The sequence below is a fragment of the Lithobates pipiens genome, unplaced genomic scaffold (assembly GCF_037356315.1).
Source record: "Lithobates pipiens isolate NorthernLeopardFrog02 unplaced genomic scaffold, aLitPip1_a1.2 Scaffold_28, whole genome shotgun sequence".
Classification (NCBI taxonomy): domain Eukaryota; kingdom Metazoa; phylum Chordata; class Amphibia; order Anura; family Ranidae; genus Lithobates; species Lithobates pipiens.
In genome coordinates this window covers 89,897,425-89,912,036 of record NW_027507789.1, presented here as the reverse complement: position 1 = coordinate 89,912,036, position 14,612 = coordinate 89,897,425, and the positions used below count along the sequence as shown (strand labels likewise).

The 14,612-nt window shown below is 44.3% G+C and overlaps 2 pseudogenes; both read left to right on the top strand.

The window, feature by feature from the left end:
- The first annotated feature begins 7,293 nt into the window (after positions 1-7,293).
- On the top strand, positions 7,294-7,412 carry LOC143936838 (5S ribosomal RNA; annotated as a pseudogene).
- A 693-nt stretch (positions 7,413-8,105) lies between these two features.
- On the top strand, positions 8,106-8,224 carry LOC143936439 (5S ribosomal RNA; annotated as a pseudogene).
- The last annotated feature ends 6,388 nt before the right edge of the window (positions 8,225-14,612 follow it).

The following is a 14,612-nucleotide window of genomic DNA, read 5'->3' as shown; positions in this document are numbered from 1 at the left end:
AATGTGTACAAAAGACAGGCTAGTGTATACAAATAGGCTAGATTATAGAGAAGAACGTCCTGGGTATGCAGAGAGAGAAGTTGGGTTACAAAGAGAGGCTAGTGTATGCAGACTTGCTAGTGTATACCGGTGGACTAGTGTATACAGAGAGGCTTGGGTATACAGAGAGCTAATGTATAAAGAGATGCTAGTGTATACCGACGGACTAGTGTATACAGAGGACCGGCTAGTTTATACAGAGAGGTTAATGTGTACAAAAGACAGGATAGTTTATACAGATAGGCTAGATTATACAGAAGAACGTCCTGGGTATGCAGAGATGGAGGCTAGGGTATACAGAGAGAGAGAGCGAGGCTGGGTTACACAGAGAGGCAGGAGTATGCAGACTTGCTAGTGTATACAGATGGACTAGTGTATACAGTAGACCGGCTAGTTTACACAGAGAGGCTAATGTGTACAAAAGACAGGCTAGTGTATACAGATAGGCTAGATTATACAGAAGAACGTCCTGGGTATGCAGAGATGGAGGCTAGGGTATACAGAGAGAGAGGCTAGAGTATGCATACTTGCAAGTGTATACAGGCGGACTAGTGTATACAGAAGACCGGATAGTTTATACAGAGAGGCTAATGTCTACAGAAGACCGGCTAGTGTATACACATAGGCTAGATTATAGAGAAGAACGTCCTGGGTATGCAGAGATGGAGGCTAAGGTATACAGAGAGAGAAGTTGAGTTACAAAGAGAGGCTAGTGTATGCAGACTTGCTAGTGTATACCGGTGGACTAGTGTATACAGAGAGGCTTGGGTATACAGAGAGCTAATGTATAAAGAGATGCTAGTGTATACAAAAGACAACCAAGAGTAGACAGTGAGGCTCGTGTATACAGAAGACCGGCTACAGAGAAGCTAATTTGTACAAAAGACAGGCTAGTGTATACAGATAGGCTAGATTATACAGAGGAAGGTCCTGGGTATGCAGAGATGTAGGCTAGGGAATCCAGAGAGAGACTGTGTTACACAGAGAGGCTAGAGTATGCAGAAGACCGGCTATTTTTTTTTACAGATAGGCTTGTGTATAAAGAAGACAGTCTGGGGAATTCAGTGAGGCTAGTGTATGCAGAGAGGCTGGGACACCGAGACTATTGTAAAAAGAAGGGAGGCTAGTGTATATAGATTACGGGCACCTGTATACAGAAGACAGAGAGGCTAGTCTATATTGAGTGGCTGGTGTACACAGAGAGATTAATGTATACAGAAAAGCTAGCGTGTAAAGAAGACAGGATTTTTTTTTTTGCTAATGCAACTACTTTTGAAACATATAAAGTGCTTTTTTCATATTTTGGTGCTGTTAAAAAGTGGTGTGTTGTCAGTGGTGATATCAATGTGACAGTTAATGTGGAGAACTACAACTATTCAAAATAGAGCAAAAGAGTGCTAAGTTTATTTTGTTAAGTCATTGACTTAAGTAAGTAATTGGCCGTTATTTTAATTGTATTGTAATACCGTTAAGTAATTGGCCGTTATTGGTTTGGCAGTACATGGTTTATTTTGATGTAAGATAGTTTTATTCTCTACTTATAGCCGAGTTTTAGACGACTTTATTATTAGCATTATTCGCATTATTCATATATATTATGCAGAGTGTAAGTATTGCAGTGAGACGATATTGCTTTTAAAAGATTTGTATTATTATACATAGCATTGTTAGCAGACCAATAGGACAATTTACATGGCTTAATATTGCAGAGCGTAATTTATCAGGAAAGAGATCCAAAGCGTTAGTTGCAGTAGCTTCATAAAACTGAGATATCGTTGCATTACTCTAAATTTAAAAGTTGTTCCGGTAGCACTGAAAAGACGATATTAGATGAGTGATCTACACATTTCGTTTACTATTTCACTATACCGGCTAAATGTTAATATGTAATATGTGCTGCGTGTAAGGTAGAAATTAGATGGTTTAGTGTGAGCTGGTTTACCAGGATTTAGAGATAGTATTCTGTTTATACTAGTAATAAATATAGCAAAATAACTATAACGGGTTTAAGTGGAAATACACGAAATAACAGCAACAACGTGTGTAGGTTTTTATCAATCAAGTTAATTACGTGTCAGCAGCTAAATATTCTGCAATAGCAGAGATTAAGTATTGCAGTCGAAATGAGATCGGAAGCGTTAGTTGCGGTAGCTCCAAAATGACTGAGAAATCATTTCATTACTCTAAATTTAAAAGTTATCCCGGTAGCACTGAGTGGACTGATATTAGATGAGTGATCGTTCTAGTACAAATTCTGTTTCCTATAGCAGAGAGATACCAGCTAAATGTGAGACGAGCAATTAAACTGTTCACGGTAGCATTGCATTACTCTTAATATGTGCAGCGTGTAAAGAAGCAATAAGATGGTTTTGTATTATCCTAAAATTAGCAGTATACGTAATAAAGGTGAGTAGGTAACCTGGATTTAGACATAGCAAACTCTATAATCTAATTTAGCAAAATTAGAAAGGATAATATTGAGACAGTATATACAGGTAGAGTTTAAGTGGAAATACACAAAATATCTAGCTTACCTTTACATTGTTCAATAGAGCGTTGCAAAGTAATACCAAGGCAAAATGTCGGAATAGCAATTAGATGAGATGATTGCTGTAATCATGAAATATCAGCAACGATTAGGTTTCTATCGGATGAGAAAGTATAATAACTGGCAAAGTATGACATGGCAAAGAGACAAATTGCATTAGAGATGTGAGATGGACATGAAATGTCAATCCCCATTGGTTACTTACATGTAAACGCGGCTACATACAGCAAAGTGTGAGCTAAGCAGCTAAAGGGTATTTAAGAGTAAATTGACGTAGCTTGAAAATTCCAACGTGTAAATCGTTCCATTAATTATGTTACGCACGAAGACGGCTTACACTGACTGTTTTCCGTTTCCACTGGTCATCGGCATAATGTATCAGTAACCATGAACATTAATAGTGATAGACAGCTTACATTAGGATGTATGCATGATGTGAATGTAAAATGAATGTAAAATAGTTGCATTATGTGTTATTAATGTAATCAAACTGTATTGCTTTGCTTTGCTACTGCAACCACTTCTCAATCAAGTAAACCGTCCCACTGCTTTTCTCACATTTTGCCGCTGTTAAAAAATGTGTTGCAAGTGTTATGTGTTACAAATGGTTCTCAGTGTGACAGTTAATGTGGAGAAGAAGTAATACACAAAATAGAGTCAGAAAGAGAATCCTATTGCATAGAGGTAGCGAGAGATGGTTGCATTAATCTTAATGTGCAGTGTGTAAAAGGTTTTAAAAAGATGGTTTTGTGTGACTTTTGCTTTAACGTAAAATTAGCTGTAGACATTATAACTTGTTACAATGATTTAGAGATAGTAATCTCTATAAAATAATAATAATAAGTATAGAAAAACAAATTAGGAAAATATTGAGGCAGCATATATAGGTCGAGATAAAGTGAATACACAAAAGGGATCAAGGGATAGTAGCAAAGTCAAGGGATAAATGCAAAGGTACTCTATTTAACAGTAAATTGACGTAGCTTGCAAATGTCAACGTGTAAATCGTTCCATTAATTTTGTTACGCACGAAGACGGCTTACACTGACTGTTTTCCGTTTCCACTGGAAAGAGAATCCTATTGCATAGAGGTAGCGAGAGATGGTTGCATATGGCAGAAAGACGGCTTACACTGCTTTTCTCACATTTTGCTGCGGTAAAAAGAAATGTTTTGTCACTGTGTTTTAACTGTGACAGATAAGGTGGAGAAAAAGAAGTAATACAGTACATGACAGCTGATACTGGTTGAGTAATAAAACTGTTTTATTAAGATGTAAGACTAGTTTTATTCTCTACATATAGGCTTTTCAGAGAGTTGTATAATATAGGCGACCAATAGGACATTTAAATGGCTTAATATTGTAGGGAGGAAGTGAAAATGGCCGATAAATAGTTGAGTTAGTCTAAATTTAAAGGATATGCCGGTACCATTGAGAAAGCTTATATTAGACTAGTTGATCTTTGCATTACACAATCCTATTATTATTATTATTATTATTATTAAGATCATAGTGCAGAGAGATACTCAGTTAATGTCAGAGATACTCGGCCAATGTCAGAAAAGCAATAAAACTGTTTACATCGTTAGAGAGCGATAGTTACATTACTCTTAGTATATGCAGCATGTCTGGTAGCAAATGGATGGTTTTGTGAACATTTTGCATTAAGGTACAATTAGCAGTAGAACTCATGGAAGTGAATGGATTTAAGCGGATTTTGAGATAGTACTCTCCATTTCTAATAAGAAATAAAGAAAAATAAGTCAGGATGGTGTGTCAGGACTGTCACATACTCACAGTTCCGGTACAAATATGCAAAATAGAGCAAAAGAGTACATGGTTTATTTTGATGTATGATAGTTTTATTGCATGCTTGATGTGGATGATTAAAATCGTGTAGTGATCTATATTTAGCATAAGAATGAAAAGGCATAACATGGCAATGAGACAAACTCCATTAGAGATGTGAGCTAGATGAAATGATGAAATGTCTATGTATAGCCCAGATTGTCTTCTGTTATCACTTAGCCTACCCTCTAAATTCACTAGCCTCTCTATATACACCAGTATGTTTACACTAGCCGGTCTTCTGCATACAATAGCCTGTCTTCGATATACACTAGCCTATGTTCTGAATACACTAGCCCGTCTTCTGTCTTCTGTATGCCATAGCCTGTCTTCTGTATACATTAGTCTCTCTGTATAAACTAGCATCTCTGTATACCCCAAACTGTCTTCTGTAAAAACTTGTCTCTCTTTATAGCCTGTCTAGCCTTTCTTCTGTACACACTAGCTTCTCTGTATACACTAACCAGGCTTCTATATACAATAGCTTCACTCTATGCACTAGCCTCTCTGTATAATCTAGCCTCTCTATATACCCTAGATAGTGTTCTGCATCTCCGTAGTGGTAGCCTCTCCGTAGAAGCCAGCCTTTATTCTGTATTCACTAGCCTTTCTTCTGTATGCTGTAGTCTTCTATATATACTAGCTTCTCTGTACACCCTTGCATCTCTGTAATACACTAAACCCTCTGTATACCACAGCCTGTCTTCTGTATACACTAGACTGTAAACACTAGATAGAATACACCAGCCTGTCTTCTGTACCCACTAGAATCTCTGTATACACTACCCAGTCTTCTGTATACACTGTCAGCTTGGATGTATACCCAAGCCTGTCTTCTGTATACACTAGTCTCTCTATATGCACTGTCCTATCTGTATACACTCGACTCCCCTTATACACTAACCTCTCTATATACACTAACATCTTTGTATATACTAGCCTCTCTTTAAATTAGCCTCTCTGTGTACCCCAGCCTCATTGTTTACTCTAGCATTTCCGTATACTCAAGCCTATCTGCATACACGAGTCTGTATTCTGTATTCACTAGCCTGTATTCACTAGCCTTATATGTACTAGCTTCCTGCTTCTCTGTATACCCTTGCATCTCTGTACACTAGACTCTCTGAATACACTAAACCCTCAAGTATACCACAGCCTGTCTTCTGTATACATTAGACTGTAAAAACTAGCTAGAATACACCAGCCTGTCTTCTTTACCCAATAGACTCTCTGAATGCACTACCCAGTCTTCTGTATACACTGTCAGCTTTGATGTATACCCAAGCCTGTCTTCTGTATACACTAGTTTCTCTATATGCACTGTCCTTTCTGTATACTCTCGACCCTCTCTATACATTAACCTCTCTATATACACTAACATCTTTGTATATACTAGCCTCTCTTTAAATTAGCCTCTCTGTGTACCCCAGCCTCACTGTTTACTCTAGCATCTCTGTATACTCAAGCCTATCTACATACACGAGTCTTCTATATTGTGTATTAACTAGCCTTTCTTCTGTATGCTGTAGTCTTCTATATATACCAGCTTCTCTGTACACCCTTGCATCTCTGTAAACACTGTGTAAACTAGCCAGTCTTATGTATACACTCACCGACTGTATACATAAGACTCTCTGAATACACTAAACTCTCTGTATATCACAGCCTGTCTTCTGTATACACTAGACTGTAAAAACTAGCTAGAATACACCAGCCTGTCTTCTGTACCCACTAGACTCTCTGTATACACTACCCAGTCTTCTGTATAGAATGTCAGCTTTCATGTATACCCTTTCTGTATACACTAGCTTCTCTATATGCACTGTCCTTTCTGTATACACTCGACTCTCTCTATACACTAACCTCTCTATATACACTAACATCTTTGTATTTGTCTTTAAACTAGCCTCTCTGTGTACCCCAGCCTCACTGTTTACTCTAGCATCTCTGTATACTCAAGCCTATCTACATACACGAAACCTGTATTCTGTATTCACTAGCCTTTCTTCTGTATGCTGTAGTCTTCTATATATACCAGCTTCTCTGTACACCCTAGCACTGTAACAGTGCTAGGTTCCTGTATTACAGAAACAGAACACCAGCAATAAGGTGTATACTGTGCAGGAGGCACACAACACCGACTCTAACTTCTGCACTGCAGATGCATGTATTGCAGAAATTGAACACCAGTAATAAAGGGTAGCTTCAGGTGTGTACTGTGCAGGAGGCACATAACACCCACTGTAACAGTGCTAGGTTCCCAAGCAGTAAAGACACTGTCCCTGCCTATCGTCCTCTTTCCCTGACCACCGCAACACACTATACAAGGCCGCCGCGCTGGCGGCCTTATATAGTGTGGGGTGTGTACTAAACCCCCCTGAGCTATAATTGGCCACAGGAATCCTGCCTGTGGTGAATTGTGGCTCTCCTCACAGAGGATGTCACATCTGTTCTTATTATATAGAACCTATTATGCTCCTCGTAAACTTTTTCAGTTTGGCCGAACGGCCGGACGCAAGTTGCCCCCGGCGCGGGAACATGGGGGGAGACATGATGCACATGTTTTGGAGATGCCCGAAGTTGATCCGCTACTGGACAGAGGTGACAGGAACCATTGATCGGGTGGTTGGAACCTCCACCAGGATGGAGGCGAAGTATTGTCTCCTGGGATTAGTTGAAGGAGTTGGAAACCCGGGAAGTAGCCAGATGGCAGTTCTGAGATGCCTATTTCAGGCAAGGAAACTGATTGCTCAACCCTGCTTAGCCTCCAATGTTGGCAATGACTTGGTTTTTTTCGCTTGTTTCCCAAGATGACCATGTTGGCGTTTGTCAAGATGGTTGAGAGTGCCCGAAGAGATCGCCTATGGCCCCATCACCTTGAAAGTGCCTGATCTTGTCTGATCTCGGAGGCTAAGCATTGTCGGGCCTGATTAGTAACTGGATGGGAGACCAACTGGGAATACCAGGTGCCGTAGGATTCTTTTTATGTTGTTGGCGTTGACATGTTTTTTTTTTTCCGCTTGTTTCCCAAGGTGATCATCTTGGCATTTGTCAAGAGGGCTGAGAGAGCCCAAAAAAATCTCCTACGGCCACATCCCCCTGAAAGCGCCCGATCTCATCTGATCTCAGAGGCTAAGCAGGGTCCGGCCTGGATAGTACCTAATTAAAGGTGCCGCAGGAATCTTTTTATATTAATGGCTTTGACCTGTTTTTCTTTCGCTTGTTTCCCAAGGTGACCATTTTAGCATCAGTCAAGAGTTTTGAGTATGTCCCAAAGCGTTCGCCTGAGGTCACATCACCCTGAAAGCGCCCAATCTCAGAGGCTAAGCAGGGTCTGGGTCAGATGGGAGACCGGCAGTGTCTATGTTGTTGGCGTTGACCTTTTTTTTTCACTTGTTTCCCAAGATAACCATCTTGGTATTTGTCAAGAGGGTTGAGAGTGTCTAAATAGAACACATATGGCCACATCACCCTGAAAGTGCACAATCTCATTGATCTCGGAGGCCTAGCAGTGTACGGCCTGGTTAATACCTGTATGGGAGACCATCTGTGAATACCAGGTGCCGTAGGCTTCTTTTTATGTTTTTGGCGTTTACCTGTTTATTTTCGCTTGTTTCCCAAGGTGACCATCTTGGCGCTTAACAAGAGGGTTGAGAGTGCCCAAAGAGATCACCTACGGCCCCATCACCCTGAAAGCGCCCAATCTCATCTGATCTCAGAGGCTAAACAGTGTCGGGCCTGGTTAGTACCTGGATGGGAGACCGCCTGGAAATACCAGGTGCCATAGGCTTCTTTTTTTGTTGTTGGCTTTGAACTTGTTTCTCAAGGCGACCATCTTGGCGTTTGTCAAGAGGGTTGGGCGTGTCTTGAAGAGAACACTTACGGCCACATCACCCTGAAAGCACCTGATCTCGTCTGATTTCAGAGGCTTAGCAGCATCAGGCCTGGTTAGTACCTGGATGGGAGACTGCCTGGGAAGACCAGGTGACATAGAAGGATCTGGTCAGGTTAGTGTCTTGATTGGGAGATCGCCTGGGAATACTGGATACCGTAGGATCCTTTTTATGTTGTTGGCTTTGACCTGTTTTTTTTCCCTTGTTTCCCAAGGTGACCATCTTGGCATTTGTCAAGAGGGTTGAGAGTGCACAAAGAAATTGCCTACGGGCACAACACCCTGAAAGCGCCCAATCTCGTTTGGTCTCAGAGGCTAAGCAGGCTTGGGCCTGGTTTGTACCTGGATGGGAGACCGCCTGGGTTTTCCAGATACCGCAGGCTTCTTTTTATGTTGTTGGCGTTGACTTGTTTTTTTGTTTGTTTCCCAAGGTGACCATCTTGGCATTTATGGTATGGAGCCCTCTGACCGATACGGTTAAGGATGACAAACAAGGTTAACATAAACTCGCTTACTTGAAATGGACCTGAAAGTGTGCCCTGGTCTGACGTACGGTATACCAAAATAAGGGGGCATACCTTAGATAGAAAGTGGGTGATAAATGAAATGAATATGAATGGGGAGAAAAGAGTACTCTCATGAGGAGTATGATGCTTGAGAAATGCCCTGAAAAGGGGGATGGGTGGGTGGGTATCGCGCACCGGAACCGACGAGGAGGACAGGCGAATGGGCTGGTTATATATTCCACCGGGCTCCTCCCATAATTTCAGACCAGCATACTGGCCTTTCTATTTATGGTATGGAGCCCTCTGACCGATACGGTTAAGGATGACAAACAAGGTTAACATAAACTCGCTTACTTGAAATGGACCTGAAAGTGTGCCCTGGTCTGACGTACGGTATACCAAAATAAGGGGGCAAAATCATTCAGGTAGGGGTTGCATTTTATTGATCCAAGTTTGTTACTGGGTGAGCTCGACGAAGGCCTGGGTCATCTCCGCTTACGGATTGGGTATGTAGCGGGCGAAACAGGTGGACCTCCATCTGCCCAACTTCTTGATAATGTGAGTAGGACAGAGGTAGAGGATACCCGGGAGTATCCTGACACGTTCCACCGGGCAGCGTTCAGAGGTTTAGTGAGAAATAGCAGAAGAGGACTAACTCCTGGTTGATCAGCCAAAAAGGGCCGACAGGCACGCGAGAATGGCGACCGGGTACCAGCGGTAGTTGGACTTATAGCGGTGTATGTCCGAACCCGAGCCAAGCTGCTGCGTCTTGGAGACTGCTAAGTGTAAGACGAAATGGTCTTCGTATTGGACCAGGTGGTGCTCGTACAGCATGCGTGCTGTGAGGCTACAACAAGTAAACTCGCTTGGCCGTAAGAAGCCGTAGAAGGCCAGGTGTATGGCTGCTTGTAAATGACACCAATGTGGAGACCGAAAAGGTGAAGTAGCCAGGAAATCTGACATATTTCTAAACGTCTCCTGTGATAGGCAGTCGTTTTGGTGCCGGTCATCGGCTGGCGCTTCCTGGATACCGCGCATAACAGCCCGAACGGCGTGGTAAAATAGGAAGGGTACGGTAGGGTCCTGGAGGGACGTAAAATGTTGTACACCGGTCAGGTATAGCCGGATCGTATTAAAGGATAACGCCAACTGCGAGTGGCAGTAGGAAATGAAGGCTGTGACTTGCTTGACACGGGACGTCTCTGTACTGTGATACAAGACGAAGTTGGTTAAAGGCCCTCCAGGCTGATTGATAGGCCTTGAGGGTATTGCGGGAAAGGGAGTGATCAAATGAGTTGGGTAGCCGCTAGGAGGTGAGGGGCTAATCCAGGGTCAGTTGAGACCAGTCCGGGATAGCTGCTGATGTTGGTCCGGCTCCGGGTACCTGAACGAAAACGCGACAAGGTTAAAAGCGGGAGAGGGCGTCCGCTGCCTGATTGAATTTACTGGGGATAAAGGAAGAATGGATGTTGAACTGAAACAACAACAAGAGCTGGACCAGTCGACGTAGGAAGTACATAACCAACGGAGAGGGTGCCTTGGCGCAGCCAGGAATTGCCAGTAACTGGGGAGGCCAGGGAGCTGCGAGCCATAGGTGGCCAAAAACCAACCGCGAGCCCGTGGAGGCCGCTGCGTCGGTCATCACCTGGGGAGAAAGGGAAGACGCGAAGGGGAATGAACAGAGAGACGTCATTCCCAGACGATAGGAATTCCTCCCGCATAGCAAGGACCGCTATTGCCGCGGGGACCCGGCTGAGGACTTGCTCTGGATCCTGTGAGAGAGACAGCAAGACCAATCGGCGTGACACAAAGGCGCGACCCCTGAGGGATGATGTGCATAGGGATGCTCGACATGCCGTGAAGGGACTGTAGGTGTCCTCCGGATGACTAAACTGGGGAATATGCGAGGGTATTATATGTCCGTAAAGATGGCAGCCGCAATGGGCGAGCACCGGCCGACGACCATGGGCCGATGCCTCCGGACGCATCGCAGTGGGGATCTTGCTGTATGGGCTGTAACAACAGATGGCTCTCCGAGCATTGTAAGGATAAGAAATGTTGAACGCTGGCTAGAAATAGCCTGGGCGTGCTACAGGAAGAAGCCAGTCGCGTATGTCAACATGATCCTGGTGCGGACGGAGGTTGAACTCAACTGTCCCGAGGAAGAGACTGACAGACAGGCAACAGTGAGTGGCTTGTAAGAAAGGCCACAGGAGACGAGTGGCCAATTAAGTGCTCCAGTTAGCGTACCACTGAGAACGTGCTTGCAACAAATGATTGCAAGAAGTTATGCTAAGTCGCGAGCCTTGGCATGACTAAAGGTTGTGTTTGCACGTGTGCTTGCGACAATTGCCCGAGAGTTAGTCGGAGGAGATGTGTACGTGGTGACTGTGAGCAATTCGTGTTACCGCATGTGCACTGCGAAGACTGCGGGAGTTGTGCTTGCATGTATGTTAGGACGCGTGCTTGCGACGGTAGCAAGATGTTACTCAGTATGCGTGCTTGCCATGATTGCAAGATGTTATGCTAGGACGCGTGCCTGCAGCGATTGCAAGGATTTACAGTAGGCTTCGTGGGTAGCCAGGCCGGGAAAGACAGAAGTCCATCCGGTCCAACCACAAATCGAAATAATAAGGTATCACACCACCCGACACCCCAATTCTACGCCCGCAGCTGATCCAGAGGAAGGCAAAAAACCCCAACAGAGCATGGCCAATTTTGCTACAGTAGGGGAAAAAATTCCTTCCTGACCCCTCGAGAGGCAATCGGATTTTCCCTGGATCAACTATGCCTATAAGTATAAGTACCCTGTAATACAACGAACATTTAGGAAGGTATCCAGGTTTTCCCCAAAGCAACCTATTGAGCAGGCAGAAGTGCCTGCCAGCAATGATTGCCATAAGTTGTGCCCGGACATCAGCTTGCAATGATTGCAAGAGGCCTATGCTTGAATGCGTGCTTGCCATGATTGCAAAAGGTCTACGCTCGAATGCGTGCTTGCACTGATCGCTAGAGGTGTATGCTTGAATGCGTGCTTGCAACGATTGAAAGAGGTCTATGCTCGAATGCGTGCTTGCAACGATTGCAAGAGGTTTATGCTCGAATGCGTGCTTGCAACGACTGCAAGAGGTCTACGCACGAACGCGTGTTTGTAATGAGTGCCAGAGGTCTATGCTCGAATGCGTGCTTGTAACGAGTGCAAGAGGTCTAGGCTCGAATGCATGCTTGCAACGACTGCAAGAGGTCTCCGCTCGTATGCGTGCTTGCACTGAGTGCGAGAGGTCTACCATGAATGCGATTAGTCTATCTCTGGATGCGTGCTTGCAACGATTGCAAGAAGTCTACGCTTGGATGTGTATTTACGACGATTGCACGAAGTCTACGCTTGAATGTGGAGAAAAACAACGAAACACGCCTAAACGAAGCTGCGTTTTTCCCTTTTGAGGCAACTTTATAATGAAATGAGGCCGAGGAGCAAGGCCCCCCTGGTAGGCATCCAAACCTTGAAAAATCAACTGGACCCAAACCGGGGAGCGGCATGTGACAGTGAGATGAGAGAAGCTGCCATGACAGAGATCCGGATCGCCATGCCACAAGTTGCGACTGAGCACGAAACGGATTCTGGAGCATGTACTGAAATGAGGCCGTTCCTGGGGCACGCCGAGACGAATTTGGTACACCGATGTGACTATTCGTACCGGAACGTGATAGGTGAAATGAAATGAAAACCCATGACAAAGACAAGAATCAGAGGACGAGGCCCTTGAACCAAACGGATGAATCCTGTCCTTGGAGCATGTACTGAAATGAGGCCATTCCTGGGGCACGCCGGGATGAATTTGGTACACAGATGTGACTATTCGTACCAGAACGTGATAGGTGAAATGAAATGAAACCCATGACAAAGACAAGAATCAGAGGACGAGCCCTTGAACCAAACAGATGAATCCTGTCCTTGGAGCATGTACTGAAATGAGGCGTAACAGCTGGGCGCACCGGAACGAATCGTGCATAAATAAATGCGACAGGATTCGAATCGGAGCGTAATAAGTGACCGAAATGATATGCCATGACAGAGATAAGATTCAACGACTGGACTGATGGTTACAACAAAGAATCCGACTCTGGAGCATGTACTGAAATGAGGCGTAGCAGCTGGGCACACCAGAACAAATCGGTGCATAAAAGAATGCGACAGGATTCGAATTGGAGCGTAATAAGTGACAGAAATGATATCCCATGACAGAGACAAGATTCAACGACTGGACTGATGGTAACAACAAAGAATCCGTCTCTGGAGCATGTACTGAAATGAGGCGTAGCAGCTGGGCACACCAGAACGAATCGGTGCATAAAAGAATGCGACAGGATTCGAATTGGAGTGTAATAAGTGACAGAAATGATATCCCATGACAGAGACAGGATTCAACGACTGGACTGTAGGTTACAAAGAATCCGTCTCTGGAGCATGTACCGAAATGAGGCGTAGCAGCTGGGCACACCAAGACGAATCGGTGCATAAAAGAATGCGACAGGATTTGAATTGGAGCGTAATAAGTGACAGAAATGATATGCCATGACAAAGACAAAAATCAGGGATCGTGCGTGAACCTGCGAGTGATTCAGTCTCTGGAGCATGTACAGAAATGAGGCCAAACCCTGGGGGCACTTCAAAGCGAATCGGTGCACCAGAGGTGCAACAGGATTCGCGCCGGAGCGCGACTAGTGACAGAAATGATTCGAAATGGAAGAAATGACTGGGAGTGAAATAAATTGGAATGAGATCGAATGAAATACATAACATAACTGCATGAATGAAGGGATATTCGAATTGAAGCAGGGCAAGCGAAACGTGCGGACTGCTTGCCTTGTCGTAACAAGCAGTCGGCTGTGAGTCGAACGATTCGACCGATACTAATAGAAATGCTCGGGCAGTCGAACGGTTTCGAATGCCGTACCTGCGAATGAATCGCCTGACGTGGCGTAATCGAACGTGTCGAAAAAGTGATAACGACTGCATCGAAAGTAGAAAACAGCGACATGCGTACGAGGGCCACAGAAAACATTCGATTTGAAAGCAGCGAGCGGCTCGTGAGTACAGGGAATGTTGACGGTACATCGAATACATGAATTGAAAAAGGAGGTGCCGAAGCCCTACCTGCGACAGCCAGCCCGACGTGCAACGACAAATTCGATGGGTACGGAGACACTCCGACGGCGAAACCGACGGACGCTGCTGAACGAGAAGACGAGCTGTCAAGACGGGGACGAAAAATGCGGGAACTGACGAACGGGCTCACTGCGTCTGGTCTGAATGGCCGGCGCTTGATACCTGACGTATCGGGTATCGCGCACCGGAACCGACGAGGAGGACAGGCGAATGGGCTGGTTATATATTCCACCGGGCTCCTCCCATAATTTCAGGCCAGCATACTGGCCTTTCTATTTGTCAAGAGGGTTTAGCGTGCATTTGATCTCAGAGGCTAAGCAGGGTTGGGACATGGTTAGTACCTGGATGGGAGACCGCCTGGGATTTCTCGATGCCATAGGCTTTAGTTTTAAGCTGTTGGCATTGACTTATTTTTTTTATTTTTATTATTCTTTTATTAAGTAGAACAACATAAATATAACAGTCAACCATACAGCATGACCCAGGGTCACAATTACATGCTAACAAAAAATAGGCAGCCAAATAACTCTGGGTTCTCAGAGGGGAGTCCTACAGTTTCATGCAGAAAATAGAGAAACCCCACCTCCGACATGTAGTACAGTATAACTAG